Genomic DNA, 23,249 nt, shown 5'->3' on the forward strand with positions numbered 1-23,249 from the left:
GTGCTCTAATTTAGGATCATGGATGGATTCAGGTATTCTTTGGGGATCAAAGGAGAACACTCAGAGTATTTCATTTTACATAGTGCTTATTTCTAGTCCATTTTTGTGATTAGACAAAAATTCAAAGGATATTTTTGCATCAAGATGTATTGTGCATGTGTGATCGCAATACTCACCTTACAGACAGTGATACTGACTCTCAAGGAGCTATTAGAGGATGTTGTATCACTAGCCACGTCACTGACCCAATAGCTTCATCAGACATACAGCCTATGACAAAAAAATCTCTGAGTAGGCTTTTGCACAATAGACTATAATGTCACTTAAGGAGATATTCCTCTACATCAGTGGTGGGCAACCTGTGGATCACGGGCCGCACATGGCCTGTCAGGTAATCCGCTGGCGGGCCATGAGACAGTTTGTTTATGTTGACCGTCCGCAGGCACGGCCGCCCGCAGCTCCCAGTGGCCGCGGTTCGCCGTTCCCAGCCAATGAGAGCTGCGGGAAGAGGCACAGGCCACAGGGACGTGATGGCTGCCACTTCCCGCAGCTCCCATTGGCTGGGAATGGCGAACCGCGGCCACTGGAAGCTGCGGGCGGCCGTGCCTGCGGACGGTCAACGTAAACAAACTGTCTCACGGCCCGCCAGCGGATTACCCTGACGGGCTGCAGGTTGCTCACCACTGCTCTACATTCTATCATGTCAAACAACCATTGTTCAAATTCAATAACCCTCTAATTAGGTATTTACCAGATCCAGTAAATAATAAGCATTGTTAAAACCTCCTTTATTTATTACCTACTAATCAATAGTCCATTCAGACTATTGGGTAAGTTAACGATGTTATTACAGGTACTTTTTAAAAAAAAATACCACTGTTTGAGAACCAGAGCAAATGCAAGTAAAGAAATAAACACAAGCAATGTTAAAACTGATTCAGATCCATGCAGGAGCTGTAGCGTGAGAGCTCAATGTATGTAATGGTACTCCAGCTTTAACATATGCACACAGGCATGTTTTTCTTTCTCTATCATTTCTTTCTCACAATGACATAAACTAGGGGCTACGGGCTCACTGTGGATGCTCAGAGCTAAGCTGAAATTCCATTCCATTTGTGGTTTAAATCAACACCTCCCCTGTTTTCTCTTGAAATGCAATACAGATTTTGGTGAATAATAATTTCCTTCACATGAACATCATTTTGTTTGCCATTAATTTAATAAAGATTTCCCCACCATTGCAATATGTGAATATGTTTACTTAAGAAAACATCAGTGAGTCCAGCAGCCTAATCAGAATCCACAAAGGAACTCTGAAGTGCTTACAATATTGTGTTCCCTTTTGGATTGCTCCCAGTACCTTCACTTAATGATCACAGCTCTAAAATGCTCACATTGAAGGGAATGTCTTAGCCTAATTATTTGCTAGTATCTGATAACATTTTGCCACAAAAATGTTTGTTTGAATGTATCTTGTCAAAATAATGTTTGTACCTAGGATTAGCTACTGCTTGGCTGAAGATTTATGTAATCAGCTTACTTTAAGATTAATTCATGAATAAAAATAAAAATACCTATTACCACTTAATTTGTATAATAGCTGTTTACTATATTTTAACAGTCCAATTAAAATTTTATATGGACTGTAAAATCATAAGGTCATGTAAACATTAGACTGTTTATATATTAGTTCACTTATCTTGTGTCCCAAGATATGATTATGCAGCCCAGACCTTTCAGGTTTGCTGAATAAAAAAAGGTCACAAGTGAAATGAGATGAATATTCTCAACTCACCTCTGTGCAGACATATACACAGCAACACACTGTCTCCCCTAATTCATCACTCTCAGATTTGAGAGGTGGCAGAGGTTTCATAGAATGGAAGTGGATTGATGGAGCCCAAGAGGTGAGTTATCCCTTGGGTGGGAATCAAAAGCTGCTGAAAGAGCAGTCGGATAAAGCCTTCTGTTGTCACAGCCCTATCTTTAGTTCATGTTACACCTTTGTGAGCAGATAGTGCTTTTTCCTTTGTTTAATTCTCTGGTTTTGGCCTTGACTGTGAAGTTAAAATACCTCCAGTTCCAAAGAATGATATTTAAATGTTCCATTTACATTGCATTGCCTTTCAAAAAGTTTTCTGATCTCAGTTTATATCTTTAATTAGCTCCTCGTATATTTATTCACTGTCCACTCATATGCAGTCTTGCCATACCTCTGAGATCTATTATGTTATTGCATGCATTGGAAAGTAGATCTTACCAGCAACTATCTTTGAAAGGTCCTTCTTTAATGAATCACCATCTTGATGTACAATCCTGCAAGGAGCAGAAAGAAAGAAGGAGCTGAAAACTCTCCTCAGGTTACTTTGGGCTTGATTCACCTCCCACCGAAGGCTGTGAAAAAACTCCCATCGATGTCATTAGGAATAGGATCAGGTCCTCTGTAATTTGGGAATCTGCAAGTAAAGGCTGAACACCAAATGATTCAAAGAGGATCAGAACCCACAATACTTGATACTTCTCCAAACCATCTGAACCCTTTGGGTCTGCAAATCTCCCAATAATAAATGCTTTAACATGATTTTCACTACTTCCTGCCTCCCGTTGGACCAGAAATACTATGAGAATAGCTTTTCTCACAATATTTCAAGACTCTGCTTCCAGTCTGGGACAGAAGGAGGAAGGGCAGAGGCATGAAGAAATGAAAAATAATTTGTAAACAAGTTATAGCTTGTTGCTGTTGATCCTCAAAAAAAAAGTTTGTTTCAAAATCAATCTAATTCAGCCCTTGTGTAAGCAAGTGTAAATCCATTGAGGACTTTCACCCATTTATGAAAGGGATGATTTTTGTCCAGTAAGTCCTAAGTCTGGTCCTGAACTCATCCCAAAGTAGAATTTACAAGACAACTCTCTGCCTAAAACATCTAACACATTTATTAACCTTCTGGCACCTCTTTGTTTTCCCTCACTGCTTGAGGACCAACAGAGCCTTCTACATGGTGAAGAAAGCAGCTCTGTGTACCATCTGGAAGTGCTCCATGGACCACCACCACATTATGGGAACCACCATTTTAATAGTATGAGTTCCACCACTGTAATTCTTTTTAGTGTTACTTATGGTGAGTATTTATTGCAACTTTCCCCCCATTTTTTCAACTGGCTACATTGAGGAGCACAGCTATGGCATAACTGCCTATGCCTCCCAAATGCAAATGCAGACTCTGTCTTTGGTATCGGGCTAAAACCATGGTGTGTGCGCAAACTATTATGAAACCAGTACAGATGTGCTGGAGAGACAAGATGCCTAGATTTTGTGCAGAGGTCTATGCAGGGGTCCCGTGGATTGAAGCAGAGCACAAGCAGGACCAGTAGCTCCTTGATTAAACAGAATTGTTGGATAGTCCACCTCATGGAGGTGGCTCTGATGAGGTGGAAAGGGGTGGAACAGGGCAGTAGCTGCCCTGCTTTGAAGCCTGGATGAAGAAGAATTCCATCCTCCTGAATGCCTGCAGAATTTTCCTGGTTATTCAGGCTACAAATTGGGTAAAGGATTTACCCTAGAATGAGTTAACTGGATTAAAGTCTTAACAACTCTGTATCTGCTCTGACTCATCCCATGGTCAACATGCTGTTAATGGAATGGTTCAATTTTTTAATTAATTAATTAATTAACTTGCATACTATAATTACAAAGGTGCCCAAAATGTTGTGGTTTCTGGTTTCTTTTGGATTTTTTAGTTTAGTTGAATTTTAACTGGCAAGCCAGAAATGTTGGTTGGACTTTGATTTATTTTCTCTCAGATTTGTATTATAATATAAAATTATGAAAACCATGTAGCAGTTTCAGGTTAATTTGTTGTTATATTTGCGAGCTTATTTCATTGCATTATTAAAACATTTAGTACTGTATGTCATTAATATTCCAAAATGTAATTAGCATATTTAATCAAAAACAATTAGAAGCAAACACTGCTTCCCTTTTTAAGTAATAAAATATTTATGGCTGGAATAAACAAATGGAAAACCAAAAAACACTTTGAGGTGTTGATTTCTCAAGAAAAAAAAAAAAACACAGGAGCAGACGACTTCCAGCCTCTAAACACCCTCTGGAGGATTTCTTGCCTGGTTTTACTCTTGGGAACTTCAATCGTTGTATGTCAATTCCAAAGAAATAAAATTTCATTGCAGTTCCTCAATACTGTAATAAAAGAAGATACACGAAGTGAGGGAAGTTGTGTAAATCCCAACTTGGAATTAGCTGTGCTTGCTGAAACCTTTCTTGTGGGCCATAAACCGTTTGAATGCTGATTAGGGTTGGAGAATCTTGATAATAGCAACTCAGCCCAAGATCCAATAAAATTAAAAAATAATTGATCTTATTTCAGCCAAACTTTAACATCTTTACTGCTTTACCCGTGACATGGGGCTGTAGAAAACGCTTCTGGTTCTTATTCATTATCTCTGCTGTGCATCATACTGATATCATCAAAAGTGGCCATTTAGGCCTATGGGTCAAATAACTCTGCTATACTTCTAAACACTTTATCCAGCTCACTGGTGATGATATCATGGATGGCCCGGAATGCAAGTCGGATGGTACCCTCCAGTACGCAGTACCAGCAAGAGATTTTTAATGGATATAGGGTACCAGAAAGACTTAGGGCTAGCCCTGCCATCCAGGGGTGGGGGTGGGGCTTTGTTTAAGTTTGTTAGCATATGGGAAGAGTGGAGGGCATGGAAGGTGTTTAAACAGTGTTTTTGATTCTGTTTCTCCCCATTGGTCTGAATTATCCATGACATCCATACTGTATCACAGCAAGTCCAAATCAGTAGAGGAATTCCTCTGCTTGCACTGACAAGAGGATGTTTGGATTCTGATGTCAGCCCAGTTCTGCAGCCTTACAGGAATCAGGTGTTGTTCTCAGTGTACATAGAATTCTTCTTTGCAGCCAAACTAGTCTAACATGCATTTTGTTAACTGGAACTGGAGCAGCAAAACAAAGAAAACAAATGCCTCATTTTCCAGCTTTGTGGGTGAGAGAATTATAAGTGAAGATTATAATGCCTTAAACCAGCCACCTCAGGAATCTGCCAAGAACTTTGCTGAAAATATGTTCCTCATCTTAGCAATGGAGCTAAGACTTATCACACATCTGCCCACTTTTATTCGAAAGAAACTCCTTCTGATCTGACAGCTCAAGCACTGTCAGTTTCATCCACAACAATTTACAAAGTTGGAACCTAATCCTGTAAACCCTTAATCATTTGATCAATCCCATTGAAGACAATGGGACTATTTGCATGACTATGGACCACTTTTGTGGGATGGTAAGAGTTTCAGGAGTCTGTTCCTATAAAGGACGTTGAATGCCGCATTGAAATGCAATGTTTGGGTACAATACCATAAAGCAGTTTAGGAGACAGTTCTACTTAAAATTTGTCTTTTAATAAGTCATGCATATGCTGAAATGGCTCCTCAGCCAACTTCCATATTCCATATAAACAGACTGAATACTACATATTTTGGGGGAAAGTGAGTAATTAAGCATGTTGATGTTTGTATATACAAAGGGGGTTGTAGGAGGGGACGGGGAGAGCGTGGGGACCCCAGGCTGGGGGCGGGGTGGAGAGGAGTCACATGGAGGGTCACGTAGGGAGGTCACATGCCCCACTCCTTGTGTCCCTCCCATGAGTGCAGTACCATCAAGAAATGATTTATATTTGCACCACTGTGGATGGCACACACCTAGCCAACTGTTTTGAGTAAGTGCAACCTCTTAGTAAAGCTGCACCTTTCAATCTGCTAGCTGCTATCCTGTGTATGAAGCATAATCCATCCAAGACCACAGTTACCAAATATCGCTAGCTTACATGTCATCTAAGAACATCTAAGTAGTCTATATGTTTTAATTTGTTTCTGGTAAAAATACTTTTGATAAACCTGTGGTAATTGTTATTCTTCTTCTACCCTCACATGGACCATGTTGTAACATTTCACACATTGCCTTTTCATATTGATGATGTATGAAAGGCCTTTGCTTACCACTTTGTTTAGATATAGACCGTTTGCAGTTAGCTGAAAAAGAAACCAAAAAACCAGAACTCCTGGGATGGATCAGGCACTTCTAGGCTGGACTGATCGGGAAAGAATCTCTCTTGCAAGTGAATAAATAGGCCGCTTTTCACCTCCTGAAATATTGCTACACTCTGCATGTTGGTCGGTAAATTAGAATGTTCCTTTTGAAACACAGTCAAAAGAAACAAAATACGTATGTAACACTGCTGCCTCAAACACGTGAGTGGTGGGGGGAAAACTTCTGAAATACAGAAAACATTTGTTCAAGTCTCCAAGGAAAATGAAGTCAAACCAAACAAGCATATAATATAGATGTATGCCTCATGGGCAAAGTTACCTCTAAGCCCATATGTTTTAACAAATTAAGAGGTAAATAATTTGCTGAAGTTACAGTGCAACCACATCAGAACACCTCTGGAAATGAGATATCTCTGTGTTCCAACTGTTATTTCCTGTGAAAATATTTCCTTTTAAGAGAAATGCACTGTTTTGTTGCAAGGAATGCTACTGTAAATAACTATTAACCCTTTAGGGCCTTTGCAAATGGTGTGGTCATTTGAAGTCTGGCCTGCCTGCCAGATTTATATGTGCAAGCGACTGAAAGAAATTGATAAAATTCAGTTTTTCAATCAGAAAATACCACTTCCTTGTGAATGAAAAGAGGCACAGAAAGGTTACTACATGTATCAAAGGATCTAGCACATAATTCTGCCATTAAAACTTTAATATGTGAAAAAAATGCTAGTATGGTCCCCAAATAGTTAACTTTCACTCTGTAACTTTTCATTTTAGTTAGTCATGAATATATCTAACATACAGAGGCCATCAAAATCTCACCACTAGAGACTATAAAGTCTACTTACATAGGGTTCCTGGGATTTTTCATGTTCTTATGGAAAATATCTCTGAAATCCCCGAGCTGAAAATTTTGATCTCATTTGTGGATGTGAGTGATGCTGAGAAAGGGTTGAAGAGTGAAGAGAACACTTTTCTCGCATAATTTCATTTGTCAGGAGAATCTTGCCGCTGACATTGGAAGAGTGATTTAATTGATTTTAATCATACACCTGAGATTGGGAAATTGAGCCCTCTGTCCTGAAAAATAATTCTTGGCTTCCATGAGAATGTTTAATTTGCAGCTAATAGTTTTTTCTTGAAGTTTTGTTATGAAGTTTAGAAAATACAGATCAAAGGCTGATACACAGAACTGTTTACAGCAATCTAAGACATCAGTAAATCAGGGTTATTCTCTTTGTTTTTCAATAGTATTAAAAGATGCCCATTCACATGCAGCTATTACTTCTCATACATGCAGGACTAATATAGATTATTTAAGACAGAAATAGGAAGCAAAAGCACTATCTAAAGATTTTATAATGCATACAAGAGAGATACAGCAATATACTTTTGGATGTGGGGGTATGTCCTAGAAGAGTCAGAGGGGCTTTGATAACTCACCCCAGGTAACGTTTCACCAGAAAACATCCTGTGGCTCAGTGTGGATAGATGCTCCAGTCGATTATGTTTCTGAACTACCATAATATATCAGCGTAATCTTGGTGGTGTTTTGCTATATTTTAAAGATGTTTCAGTACAATGCAGCCTTTTACCTTGAGTTATCTTTTGTAACTCAGTTCATAATAAACAAATGTTGTTCCATTGTTATTGTTGAAACACATGAATAAAATCAGATTATTTTTTGCATGGCAAAGTGCCAGAGCATTTTACAGTTGTGTCACAGTAAAACCTCTATGACCTTCATGTTCTATTATTAAAACAATTAGATAGGACTAAGGTCACCAAGATTTTTTTCCTCCCAAACCCAAATGCATGAACACTGAGGAAATATTTATTATTGCCCTGTAAGACTCTCACATGTTCCTGATGTAAAACTGCAAGTTCAAAATATGTCCTGTTCCCTGATGATCCGGAATATTTGCATAAAATATTTGAATTAGGAAAACTCTAAATTCAACAATAGATAATACTATTGAAGGGACTGTCCTCAAAGTGCTTTTCTATTATATTGAAACTGCAGACTATTAGCAGATTGCAGCAAAACCCTGCCAGTATATCAATGCCATAGAAGAGTTAGTCTGTTTAAGCCCCTCCATTCTACTCCACTGCAGTCGTACTATATTAACTTAATGGGAAAATATGATATTTCAGGATGATAGAGGGATTTTGGTGTGATTCTATTTCAGTAATTTGCTAGTATCATATTAGTGACATTGCCATTCAAACAAAAAGATGAGATTAATTCCTAAACAAACTGGGTTATGTCTTTGGGCCATGTGGTCCTGTTAAGGCTTTCCTCAGCTGAAAAGCAGTGAGCTAGGAAGGAACCTGTCTCTAACTGCCTGGGACATCAGACAGGCACTGTACATCAATGGTTTCTCTGATGCCAATCCCTAAATGTCTACCTCAGTGGTTCTCAACCTGCGGCCCACGGGCTGCTTCCGGCCCAATTAGCACAGAGCTGCGGCCCATGTGACATCTTCAGGGCCACACAGGTAGTAGTGTTGGATGATGCCCACATTTGAGGCCAGGGCCGGTGCTACCATTAAGGCAAACTAGGCGGTTGCCTAGGGCGCCAAGATTTGGGGGCGCCAAAAAGTGGTGCCCCCAATTTTTTTTTACAGCATTCCTACGCCCCTTCCCCGAGCGTGCAGTCGCCGCTCCACTTCTCCCACCTCCCAGGCTTGCAGCGCCGATCAGCTGTTTGGCGCCGCAAGCCTGGGAGGGGAGGAGAATTAGAGTGGGGGCGGCGTGCTCGGGGAGGAGGCAGAGCAGAGGTGAGCTGGGGTGGGGAGCTGCCGCATGGCTCCCCGGGCCGGGGGGGTGGGGAGCTGCCACGGGGGTGCCTCAGGGCGGGGGGTGGGGAGCTGCCGCAGGGCTCCCCACCCCAGCTCACCTCTGCTACGCCCCCTCCCCGAGCACGCCATCGCTGCTCCACTTCTCCCGCCTCCCAGGCTTGCGGCACCAATCAGCTGTTTGGCGCCACAAGGTTGGGAGGGGAGGAGAATTAGAGCAGGGGCGGCGTGCTCGGGGAGGAGGCGGAGCAGAGGTGAGCTGGGGTGGGGAGCTGCCGAACGGCTCCCCGGGGGTGGGGAGCTGCCACGGGGGGGGGCACCTCAGGGCGGAGGGGGGGGGGGGTGGGGAGCTGCCGCAGGGCTGGGGGGGAGGCGCAAGTTGGAAGTTTCGCCTAGGGTGCGAAACTTCCTTGCACCGGCCCTGTTCGCGGCCCGTATATGTGGTCCATAATGGTAAAATAGGTTGAGGAACACTACCTCTAGCAGTCAGGCTGGGCGGGACCTATATCTCAAAGGAAGGAGAAGTTGCGTGATCATTTAAATATATGACACCTTAAAAGGATACACCACTTGCCTTGTCAGGTTGAATAGTTCCTGTGAGCCCTACACCACACACTATTAAACTCAGGATTAGGCCATAGGAATTTGGACTGAGTATGAACTTCAGATTTGAGACCATAAAGATGAAGCATTGAGTAGGATCAACTTTACTTTGAATCAACATCCTTTTATAGGTTCGTTTGAAAATTAGCAATGTCCTTAGGAGGCAGTGCTCTGATCCAGGTCTCGATTAAGTTTAAACTGGGGGTCAGGTTTGGACTGAGGTATTTAAAGGGTTCAGATTTATGATTCCAGATTTAGCTTATCTCTGGTCAAAACTTTAAAGATCCAGTGATAATTTGAAAAACGTTGTCTATAGGAATAATACAACTCATGTCTTTTCTGCATTTCTCTTTCTCTTTTCCAATTAGTAGGGACAGTTTGTGAAAAAAAGGATCTCTTTCTTTTCTTTTTTGTAATGAGTCATCAGCTCCTGCTGCTCATTCCTCCCTTAGCGCATCGTTCTTAACATCATGAAGAGACGCTTAACAGGTGATTATAATTACTAGTATTTGTTTAGTGGCAAAAGTGTGTTTGGTCCTCCTGTACACTGCACAGAAATAAAGACCTCCCTTTGTTGAAGTCAATGGTAGTATTGCCATTGACCTCAATACGCGCAGGCTAACTTTAAATATAGTTTTGCAGTCTAGAGCCTCGTCATGCCAGAGACAACACCAGTGGACTTTTGGGCCAGATTCTCAGCTGGAATAAATTAGCATACCTCCCACTGATTTACACCAGCTGTAGGTCTGTCTCTTTTGCATCCAGGAGCTACTGGATACGCAGAGGCTTCACATCTACTACTATGCAACTTTGTGGAGTTCATCAAAGTTGGTCCAATAAAAGATATTACCTTACCCCTCCTTGTTTCCATCAAATGGGCAGCTAGCTATGCTGGGTGGTGCATAAGGGCAGGGGTCTGGGATGGGTAAAGTCATGTCCATCCCCTTTGAGACACCTGTTATCTCCACTGAGTAGGGATAGCTCAAGACTTGAACCCTCCAGAATGCAGGTCTGGAATTCTGCCTAGCTCTTATGTGGTGTGCAGTGCAGCACAATGACCCTACCCTTGCCCGCTTAAGCACCAGGCAGCATTCCAGATTCTGCATTCTGGAGCGTGCAAGGCTTGCTCTGTCCCTTATTCCGTAAGGAATAAGCATCAATTGAAATACTAAACAACTGCAATTCTGTTTCATGGAAATGTTCCTAGTATGAGAAAAGGAAAAGGGGAATTAAAACAATACAGGCCAGATCCTCTGCTGGGCCATTAAAGTCCACGGAGCTGGGCCAATTTACACCAGCTGAAGTTCTGCCTCCGCATAGGAAGTGTCAGCAGAACTGCTTTTATATGGATTGTGTTTCCAAGTGATCGATCCTGCACATTAATCATCAGTTTGTTTCATCCAACTCTTCTGTATTCAATAGGCTACAATGTGTGATTTTGCTAACCTGGTAAATTCACTTTGATAAAGCAGACTGGTTAAGAAGAAATAATAATAAAAACTCACAAATTAGTTTAAGCATGTGCAGCGTGTGAATTTGCACAGGTAGGGAATGTATTTAGCAAACAGGCCCCAAATGCTTGTATATTAATTAGTTAATGTTTGTAAAGCCATTTGAAGGTGAATTGCATAGTGCAAGTGTTAAGTAGTAGTATTATATAAAATGGTGTGGTTCATCATGCTCCTTTAGCTATAGCAACCACAACAACCTTGATGATGCCTGTTAATTTTGCTGACTTTTTTATCATTACCCTCCAATGATGATTAAGTGTCATTTGTCTTATAATTTTAATGTTATCTTTAACACACATAATAAAGTTTACATAATTATAGCCTATTAATATAATTTGTCTGCATGTTACTGGGAAGGCGAAGAAAATGTTTCATCACCCAGCATGTAATTTGGCTTATTTAACTATTTCCTTTTAGTCTTCAATGATAGGTTGTCACTCCTTATAAATGGAGAGAACCTCAGTAAATTCTCTTTTGAAGAGTCTTCACTGTGTTAAGTCTCTAAAGATATAGCTAGCATGGCTCTGTAAATGCTGAAGAATGAAAATTTCTGGATGCCTATTACAGGAAGTTTTTTTTTTTTTTTAAATCACACTTTAGACAAGCATGGCACTTCCTAATGAAATGTGGGAACAAGTTGCTTTTTCATGAAAGCTTTGAAAGTGTGCATGTACTGTACTTCATAGCTGAGCTATAAGAAGACTTTAAGTGAGTAAACAGTGTTTAGATTGAACATGAAAAGAGTCAGCATGAACAGACAGGTTCAGAATATTACATGATGCTTTGCAAAAGTGTAAATGTGCCTGCCTTTATTTATTTATTTTTCTTCTTGGTAAATGGCAAACGTTTACAACCCAACTAAAACAGTACCAAGAGAAATCTTGTGTTTGCTCTTTGGAAGATATTCAATAAATTATAGTGAGCTGCAAATGTCACTGGATTGGGAACTGTAAGAGCTTTACCTTTAAGTCTTTAAGTAAAGACTTGCAGCTGGTGCAGTGGCTAGGTAATCCCTAATGATAAGCTCCTTTTAATGTGGGGGGTGAGGCAGTTTTCACACAGATATTACTGCATTAACCTTACTTTAGGTATGGTGCAGGTGTGCACAATATTGTACTTTGCAGCCTTCCCTACTTTATTCTTCCTTCTTATATCTCAACCCTGCTTTAAAAGATCCTCTTATACCATGGTAAAAAGATTGCAGTTCAAGCCTATTATCAACAAAAACCTGCCAAAAGGGCTACATTGTCAGACTTTATGATGGTACTAACTATTCTGTTGTTCTCTGGAGACCAAACTTAGACCATTAAATTCACTTCATTTGTGATTTCAGTGCCCTGGACTGCAGACATAGGTCTTTTGATGTAAAATGCTAGTACAAGAATCAATGGTACCATCTAGTCCCTCTTAAAGTATATCATAAAAGTGTAATGGTACCTTTCTAAACAAAAGGTGACACTACTCATGTATAATACAATTATATGAGGATGATGTTTTCAGTAGACTTTATTTGATATCATGATGTACAAAGACTTTACACATTGGAATAAACTGCGTAGCTGAGTTCACTCTATTATTTTCAGTAGACTGACTATATTGTCTGCACTAGAGTATAGATAATTTTCATGCATTGGGGAACTATTTTCATATCCTCTCCATGTAATAGATGAGATTATAAACAGGCTGGGATTACTCAAAAACCAACACTTGCCTTGTCTACAGACCCATGTAAGACAAAGGCTGCCTTCCAAATGGTCTCGTTTAATAGGGAAGCTCCCAGGACTTGCTTAGTTGAGTTGACAGACTGTGGCTATTTATAGTAAATGTGGAACGTATTTGAAAAGTAAATTTTTACCAGTAGAATTTAGTTAATTTTTTCCTCGGGAGAATGACTTTCTGTGGAAAGATCCTTCTTGTATACCCACAAATCTTCAGTGCTAAACCTATTTGTAAACAAACACAAGCGATAGCTCATTGGCAAACAGTGAACAGGTTTACAGTTAATGAAATTGCTGCAGCAGAATACACAGAAGAGTAACTATGGTTGCAGTCATGTTCATGTCATTGCACACACAGGGATATACTGCAATGCATTCTCCATTGACATCCCTCTGCAGCAAACCCTGCATTAAAATAAAAACAAACCCAACAACAAAAGGTATGTGTTGTGCTGAAGTGCCAGTGTTTGCATTTGCCAGACATTCATGCTTAAACCAAAAAATCCTAATTGGCAATCAACTACAAAATATTGCCCAAATATTACAGATCAGATTTTTTTCCCCTGTGAATTACTATACTGTTCTCAAATGCTGGGTTTGGAGAAAGGTTCTTAAGTAGTTTGGTTCTGATCTATAGTGGAAAGGAAAAAAAACAGTGGTGATGAACTGGGGCCTGATTCTCCCATCAACGCCCTTTACAGGATAAGCATCGCTTCCGTGACAGATACGTGTATCCTGCAGTGAATGGCGCAGATAAAGAATCAGGCCCCTGGACTTGAAATGTTCAATCCTACCAAATGTGAAGGATGTGAATGATTGTTTTTCCTCTTTCAAGTGAAGTCTGGAGAAGCAGGGCTGCCAACAAGCTGATATTCGCTTCAGTTTTTACCAACCCTCCTCAAAAGAGCACATTTTTTGGTCAAGTTCAGAAGCTCTTTAGATAAAGGTAGTAGCATAAGTAAATATGAGTGAAATTCCCTGAAATGAACATGCAAGGGGTGTGTGTGTGTGTGTGTGTGTGTGTGTGTGTGTGTGTGTGTGTGTGTGTGTGTGTGTGTGTGTGAGAGAGAGAGAGAGAGAGATTCTTCTCTCTACAGGGAAAGAGAAATTAAAGCAGAAGGACACTGACTGTAGCAATAACACATAAGGTCGGGGGCATGGCTAGGATTTTAGAACTGGGGTATTACAGGGTCTCCACAATCTTTTTAAAGCAGGGGTTGAAAGGGAAAATAAAATGAGGCCAGCCATGATGCATAGCACCTATGGAGTCAGATGGGTAGTCAGGTACCTAGCTTCCTACAACATTGTTAGCTACTGTATATGAGATGCAAAAAGAGAATTATTCCAATGTAAGATACTTATGAAGCCATGTGTTAGAGATTCTGCTTGACAGGCCATCAAGTAGTGTATCACTTGCTCTCTCAGCCTTGGTGTTATGGCTTTGGTAATGGCCCAAAGGTCGGGCCCACTGTACCATTGAAAATGGGAAAATTGTTCAGTTAGCATGTTTTGCACAGTCTCTTAAGTTGATCTTTCATGATTTCTTATGTAAACACAAGACCATAAAAAACATGCACTTTGAGGAAGAAAAGTGCTGTGTAAGTCCTAAGTATTATTCATCACTGAAATCAGAATCTGTGGTCACTTCAGCTGTTCATTTAGAGCTCTCACACCTTCCAGAGCCTGCACCAGGTCAAATAGGAGATACAGCACCAATCGAGTGGGTGAAAGTCAAATGCAAAGTGCCTTCCATCAGCCTTCTGCAAAATTTTATAGTCACTAATGACTTTTTATTGTTCAAAGAGTCGTTTAAGCATATATAGGTGGGAATTTTACTTAAGTCTTAAGGAAAGTGCCTGTGCCGATTTGGAGTTTCACTTCCCTGCCACTGCCACAGTCATTTGCTGTGCTTTATTCATTTATTTATTTTTCCTGTAGCAGTGAAACACATTTCTCCTTGAACACAACTGCTGCTGCTGCGCCTCTTTTTCCCATTTTGTTTTCCTCTGTGGCACTATTTAACACAGGGGGTTACTGACTCAGAGCAGGTTAAATGGCAACGCGCTCCCTGAGCAATGACATTTGTTCATAGGGAAATGAAGGGATGCTGTCACCCCCACCATCACGTTAACCTTTTCCTCTTGCTTAATTTTTTGTTCACAAAGAAAAATTTGGGGGCCTTGCTGTTTAAAAAATAATAATTCCCATTTAAGTAAGCAGCTTGTTTTTTAGCCTTCTTGATCTAACTTATATGACTTTTCCGTCTTTTCCTCCTTGCATGGCCCCACCCCCATCCACCACCAAAACAGCAATACAATGATTTTAATGTTAAAAGTGCTATGATGGAACACAAATACAGAAGATCAAGAAGAAATGTTTGATTAATGCCTGTTGTGAATTCATTGTATTAAGCAATTGCTGCATATTTATGATTCCAGTATCCATATGACCTCCCAGTCATATCTGGACTTCTGCATTTTGTGAAATAATAAGACCTAGCACTTTCAATCTGTACGCCTAAAGCGTGTTACAAAGGTTCTGAAATATTATTATTACTACTACTAATAGCACCTAGCTTTCGCATAGTGCTTTCCATAAGAAGAGCGCAAAGTGTAACAAAGGGGATCAGCAACATTATCCCCAGTTTACAGCTGGGGAAATTGAGGCACAGAGCAGTGACATGACTTGCCCAGGCAGTTCACTGGACAAGCCAGGAATACAACCCATGTCTCTTGATTCATAGGTTAGTGTCCTCACCAGCTTTGATGATCATCTTGAAGACATTTTATAATGAGACAAGTGGTACAACAATCTGTGTTTTAATGTTGAAATTCAGTCTCTGTGAAGCTTGCAGAATGATAAGTAGTTACTTTTCTTTGATGTAAAATGTTTTTTTCTTCCATATGGCAAATTGACCAAACTTTTTCAGGCAAGAAATAAACGTTTCTGCCTTTAACAAATATAGGGTAAGTGTGATTGTTACTGTTTACAACTTCAGACCTGGTATTAGTGGGTGATTGATTTCAGTGAAGGTCTGAATTTGGCCTAAAATATGATGCATAAGTTTGGAAGACCGAGTAGATGCCATTCTTCATTATTTTATTTACTATAATTTTCAGCAATTAATGGTTGGCAAACTTTAGATTTACAATGATGCCAATTCTGCCTTACTCTTTTCCATCAATAGTTCTGCTGTTGTACAATGGTTTCTGCAAGGATTGCACTTTGCTCAGCTATCCCTTCATTTCAAATAATCTCTGATATTATTTTACTTAAAAATTAGGTTGCCTCCCCATCATTGATTGCCCAGATGGTCATCTTACAAGATGGAGGGCAACCTGACAACTGGCAACCATCCAATTCTCATAGAAGATGCACAGCATTGGGCATAAGTGCCAATATTTGAGGTGGGTTGAATAAAAAAGATGACAGCGAGTAAAGGAGTAATGTTTAGAAGTTTGGGAGTAGGCTATTATTACTATGTGAATTTGTTACGACGTTCTGCTGGGGCCTTTCATTCTTTTAAGAGTAACTTGTACTTAGCTCAGAAAGAAGAGAAAGGAGAGCAAAGAGTTTGCCTTTCAGAACACTGTGTCTGTGGGGGATAGCAGAAGTTGAAGCACTTCAGAAGCAGCAGTCACATGTTCCTGCCCATCAGTAATAAATATTATTCATTAATAATATCTCGTTCTTACATAGTGCTTTTCAGCAGCAGATCTCAAAGCAGTTTACAAAGGAGGTCAGTACAATTACAGTGGCCCTATGGATGGATTTAATTAATTATGTCAGATGAAGTTGGAACAGGAGGACCAAACGTTTTGCTTTTTCTATATGTATTTTTATGTGTCCATACAGATAAACATAATATTATGGGCATAATTCAGCCTTCGTGTGCATGGACACAGCTCCACTGACGTCAATAAAGTTTCCCCAAGACAGAATTTGATCCCTACTCTGAAAATGACAAAGTCTAATGTAATGAAATGTTCAATCAAAATGGAAAAGGATTCCCCTCCCCCATTCATTTCAAACTTATACTTGGACCCTGAGCCAGCATTCTTGGTGCACTGCAAACTCCAACAGAAGTCAGTTGCGGGTTATAGAGATGCAAGAAATAAAAGATGGCCCCTATGGCTCATTGTACTATGGGCATTTTACTACTGAGTGGAAGAGAGAGGAAGAGTGAGAGCTTTTCCATATCAGTGATGAAAATCTTTTGAAACTGCTAGTTGAATGAAAATGAAAAAAACCCAAATCACTTAGATTTGGTGTATGTGATATTATGGGCTTGCTTTTTAATTGATATTAAACACATGGGCAGAGACTGATACTGTTGTAACCAAACACCAGGCTACTTGGGAGACAGCAAAATAGAATAAATAGATAAGATACTAAAAGTTAATGTGTTGCTTTTTGTTTTAGCTTGGTTTTGGCTCTCATTCTCCCTTGCCTGCTAGTTTGGTTCTTGGAAGAAAAAGAGAGGTACTTACCATTGATTTTCTCCTCTCCAAATGACAGAGTCAATTTAATAGCAAAATTTCAATACCTGTAAAAGAGATCATGTTTTAAGTTAGCTGTCATGTTTATAGCTTGGCCCACTCCTTCAGTACAAAACAAGACATTTAAAAAGATCTGGGATAGTTCCCTTTTTAACCCCTCAAAGATAGAAATACAAGGCTCCCATGGCCTCACATATAAATATTCCAAGTTTTGTTACTTATATGCAGTTTTTAAGGATGCGATTCACAGTAGGTTTGGCCTTAAACACATGCAACACAAATGACTGCACCACAACTAAGGTGGGGCAGAGTTTGTCTGGGCTTACCCAGAAAGGACAGCTCTACTTTGCGGGGGCGAGGGAGGGGAGGAAGGAGGTCAGAAACTGTTGTAAAAAAGGTGCTTGGTGGTCAGCTTTGCAGCAATGACTCACTACTCCCCCCCCCGCCGCCAGAAATGTGAGGCATAAGGGCATATGAAACCAGGGTGGGGCAAGTCTCTTTGTTCCACACAGCGAGGAAGCCAGCACCCACCCTCCCTCCCCTAGTGGAGGTGAATGGCAGGCTGGGTTAGGACCTGCTGTGGGCATTACACTAGTTGCTCCTTTTAAAGTGGGGCTGGGAAGGAATTTTTCCCGCACTACCTGAATTGGCTTCGATGGAGTGAGGTTTTTTCGCCTTCCCCACAGCGGGTGTGAGGATGGGCTTTTTCTGGTGAGAAGAAAAGGTGGTAGGCCATATGTCACAACTTATTTTGTAAGGTTGGGTGGATGTTCAGTGCAGGTACTCCATAGGGAAGGCAACCAGTGACCAGATAAATGGCCCTGGTAAAGGACTTAAAAGGAGATACTGGATAAAGGAACAGAACGGGGGAGGGGGTTGGGGACTCCTCTGATTGGTACAGCAGGGAGCCACGCCTCCCCCACCACTCCCACCCCGTTCTCATAGCCCACCTTAACCCTCTTACAAGGGTGATGGATGGTAAGGTTCAAGCCAGGGGTCGGCTGGGGGACCTGGATGGAAACAAAGGGGGGCTGGTGGAAGCCCGGGAGAATTGATTTGAATAAACATGGATTTGCTTGACCTGTACACTTTATCTGCTGGGTAGTCCCAGAAATCGATATAATAAAGTTGCGGCCTGATTAAAATCCATAACAAGTGTCTCCTGTCCTTCTTGCGGTGTACCCAGACAATAACTGCTTGGAACACTACTTAGCTTACCAACACAGGGCCCAAACCCTTCCTTCATCAGTGACCATAATGGAGGCTAGGTCAAGGCCCCAGCCCATTACCCTTCAGCAAAATCAGCAAAGAAGCATAAACCTGATTGGTGCTTAGAATCCTGTGAACTAGGTTTGTGGACTGCTGTATTATACAGATTGTGCTACCTATTGAGATTGCAAAGTGGGTGAAATAAACTGAACCTCAGAATAAAAATTCATCTAAATTGTTCTGAGTTCAAACACTGATTTTTAACCTTTTGGGAAAGTTAATGCTTTAGGCAGAGCTTTTCTACAATGTTTTACACTGTACATATGCACGTTATACCTTCAAATTGCCTCCAAGCTGACAGTCTTCCTGGTGCATTAACTACTTTACTACCAAAGATCTAGCCTGATTATATTTCTTTTTAATTGCCGAAGAAAAATATTTCAGAATAGTCTATTCTGTGAAATCTTGAGGTAGCAAACATATTCAAATCTTAAAGCAAGTCTATCAGTAATAGCTCAAGTCCATCAAACTACTTTAGTGTCTTGATTGATAAATATGTTATGTTTACATTATGATTACTGCATACTATTTTCTGTCACTGCTAATTTATTTGAAAGTCTTAACCTGGTAGGTTATGAATTCAGTAGCATTTTATAATGAGGGTTGTTGAAATAAATCAACCCTTGAAAATAATATTAAAAGAAGTGTGCAAAATCTTTCTCTACATAGATCCCAGAATATGAATAGATATGACACACACAGAGACAGACAGACATATTAACCTCTTATAAATCCTTGGAATCTAAGCCCTTTAAGTGTTACTGCATACAATTCTCCCATAAAAAGAAGCATATAACATTAAAGCTCTATATCACACGTGGCTTTAATATTGAAAGCCTGCACTATAGACAGACTGAGAAGAGGGGAAGAAAAAAAAGACAACTATACCATATGTATCATACATATGGATTTATTTTATTATGATTATATTATAATTATTTTTACTCCAGGCTTCTAGTTCTGTTTGCAAATGATTCTATTTTTTGTTTCTAGCTTTGCACAGGGCACATACACAGACCTCTGTGGTACATGGGGCTCTATTAAGCTGCTGTTCGATAGTTTGGTGATATTCAGACAATATTGAAACATTCCCAAATGAACTTTGCAGGGAGACATTTTCATTCGCTGCCTCCCTCCTCATGCATATTAACAAATGGTATGCAAGGCCTCATTTAATTCACTGATTTTACATTCGGATCACTTTCTCTTTTACAGCTATTTTTACCGGGCTCCATTAATCTTTGTTGAATACAATGGCATACATCTTTAATGCGGCCGCTGTCAAGTCATATTTCAGTAAGAGCTGCAAACTGAATGACAGCAAGCAATATTAATAAATTTAACATAGACTATATCAATTTTTAACAGAATGAATGTGGAAAGCTAAATGTATTATTTTTCATTTAAATCAGAGGGTTTATCACCGGTTAAGTAGCAGCGATTTCAGGAAACTTGTGACGTGCCGTACAAATAGATTTACATCTCATTAATAAGTAAATTAGGCAAATGCCTTTCAAGTTCAGACAAGTACATAAGTGTAATCTCCATATTAAAGGAGTAGTCTTTGATAAACCACTGAGGAATTGCAGCAGCCAACTATGTGACATGTTGCCAGTGCCTGAACTCTTCCACATTCCCACCTTTAATTACACTGGTTCATTACTAAAGAGATAAGTGTCTCTCCAGTTAAGATTCTATAAATGAGCAGCATGCGGGATCCTCCCAAATCATTTTTGCAGAAACCATGAAAAGGTGGTAACAGTTATGAAAAAACGAATTATCACCTGCTCTCTTTCTTCCTTCCCTGTAATAACATTAAAATATTAAGATGAATTCCTTTTAAATCTCAGAAAGAAATTGTCCATTAAGGGATGCTATTTTGTTTAAGAAAGAAAAGGGGGGGGGGCGTAAAAAAAAAAGGGAAAAAAACTCCTGTGAATTTTTTTTTAAATTTCCCTTCTTAAATCCCAACAGAGATAATTTGCTGTAAAATTTAAACCCAGTGAGAACTTGTCTGTCTGTGTTAAATAAAAAAGTTACGGTTGGTAGGAGACATGTTTTTGCAGTAGCTTTAGTGATTATAGGAAATTACATGCAAAGCCAGAGTTCTGATCCTAAGTTAATTTATAATTGGAAAAAACTTATTAATTAGCTATGTCATTCTAATTAAGAATTAGAGGAGTGTGCATTAGAAAGTCAGTCAATATCCAACTGACAGAATTAAAAAAAATCATAAGTCTGCAAGCTGCATAGCTCTGTCCACTATCTCTCTGGACTTCTTTTTAGGAATGTTCTGATTGCTATTAGAAACTAGCACTCTGCATACAGATATCTTAAAGAAAGAAACATGGCTTTTCGTGTTATTGAAAGAGAAACCCTATAGTGAGCTGTAAGATTATCTCTCTCTATTTTGTTGATGTAGTACATTTTTGCCATCCAAGAGATATGTACACTTAGGGCCCTGTTCAACTTTCAGTCAATGGAAACAGATGCACATAAAAACACATGCAGTTGTATACATGAATGCACGCACATATGCAAGAGACTTGCCAATAATCAGACACAAATATACATGCATACAGACAAAGGGACTAATTTGAGGCCCTGGTAGACTCACATGAGAAAGAGCTTCGAGATTATACAGTTGTGTATTAACAGTACACTGACATATGTATGCACATACATGTATATATAATATTTCCCAGGCTGCCATATTTCTAGTCCTGTCCTCCCCCTCTAGGCCCTGTTTCTGAGCTGGTCACAATTCGCCCTAAAAAGAAAATCTTCCTCTGTGTCTCTTGATGTTTTCTCTCAGTATGGTGGAATTTTCAAAGAGAAAATTAAATATTAAAATAGATACAAAGTTCAAGCTTTTTTTAAAAAAAAAATCATGTCTGAAAAAATACAAAGTGCATATTTGGGGACATAGTTTTCACAAGTTTGAAACATATTTTTGTTTGGACAAATATTGCAGAGAGACAGCTGCAAAGAGTCCCCACAAAAGATGAAACACAGCTGAACTGAAAATGGGACCAGTTATTCACATTAGGAATTGAGAGTTTGGCAATACAAAAGGACAAGCAAGCCTATAAAACTAATGTCTCAGTTAATTGCATCCTTCAAAAAAAAAAAATCAAAATACTGTGACCTAAACCTCTCATAAATATATTGACCATTTTCCATCTTGTGGATTTGCTTTCAATTAGTCTAAGGGATGGGGGTGGGAGAGCTGGAATGTGCAATGATGGAATTCAGTTTACTTATTTGAATACCAAAAGATGACCCATTACCAATGATATAAAAAATCGTTTGCATTAACAAGTTTCTATTTTCTATTTGTTTTGCTAGCCATAACACAATATTCCTTTAATATGCTACTAGTATTTTAGCAAGTTAATAATCTGTTGTATGTATAGAGTAAGCTTGTTACTCATTTAAATCAGAAGCAAACTTGGGATTTTTATGAAATTATTGGACTTTCATGTTTTAGCATTCTGTGTACAGATGTGACAAAATAAGCATAAATAGATATGATACTAATGCAGCAAGTCAATGGGGTGACTCCCACTGATTCAGTGGGTGCAGAGTTAGATCAATGTTGAGCTCTTGTGAAATCTTACTCAAAAGATGTATTTGCATAAACCTCACAATGCTATAAGGCATTGGAATAGAATTTACTGATGCCCCAGCTTCAATGTTGACATACTTTTTGGAACATCACTCTTTTTAAACCATAATAGGAGGACTGTTGATGATAGGAAACGAGTAAAAAAATATAGTTGATTGAGTTTTTGGTCCTTTCTTGCTGTTCATGTAGGAGCCTTCTATGCATGCACACCGTATACCGCTAATTAATTAATGACAGTCTAGAGCTTAAAGATGTGGTATTTTTTATCATTTGGAAATAAGAGACAGAGATGGAAAATACAATGTCATCTTTCTCAGAAGAATTCTTCTCTAATTTGTTCCCATTTAATCTGGTCAAAACCAGTGCAGGATATCCAATTTATGGAAGCACTTTCATTTTGAATGCTAAAGAACATTAGAGTCCTCAGAACATAAGTCTTAGAGCAGGACATACCTGCTTAGTCTTCCTTCCATCTTTTTTACAATAGCAATTTCATTCTCAAATCAGCAGTAGCTTAGTGGGTGAAATCCTGGCCCCACTGAAATAAATGGTAAAATTCCCAATGGGATCAGGATTTCACCCAGTATATATAGGTGCCATTATATGAGGGTCCTCACTGAGAGCTTTTCCTGAGGAAGGATTGCAGTATTAGGTCCACAGCTATTGAAAGCAGACAGAAGAAGTTTACCAGAATCATCTAAGTTATTCAACAAACTGAAATACTGTTTTCTATTGATGGACTTTTATGAAAACAATGAATATCACCATTTATATCTACTATACTTAGGACTGGAACTTGTGAGGTGCTGAACACCTTTTGTGAAGTGCTATGAGCTCTCAACTCCCACTGTAGTCAAATGAAACCATGAAATTCAGTGGGAGCTGAGGATGCTCATCACTTTGTGGGAGGAGCTCAGTGCCTTACAGTGTGGATTCTAGAAATGAAAATGTAAAAGAAAGCTGCATGTTTGGCGTCAGCTCTAGATGCAGGTTTTCACCTTCTTCTGGAACTCTAAGCTGAGATCCTCTGTCAGGCCCAGGTGGTAGTATCCCACATGATCGATTTCTTGTGATGACAGGGATTGGACAGGAACATACTTCAGCCCTACCCATCATCTATTTTTGCATTTCT

This window comes from Emys orbicularis, chromosome 7, assembly GCF_028017835.1.
Source record: "Emys orbicularis isolate rEmyOrb1 chromosome 7, rEmyOrb1.hap1, whole genome shotgun sequence".
Lineage (NCBI taxonomy): Eukaryota > Metazoa > Chordata > Testudines > Emydidae > Emys > Emys orbicularis.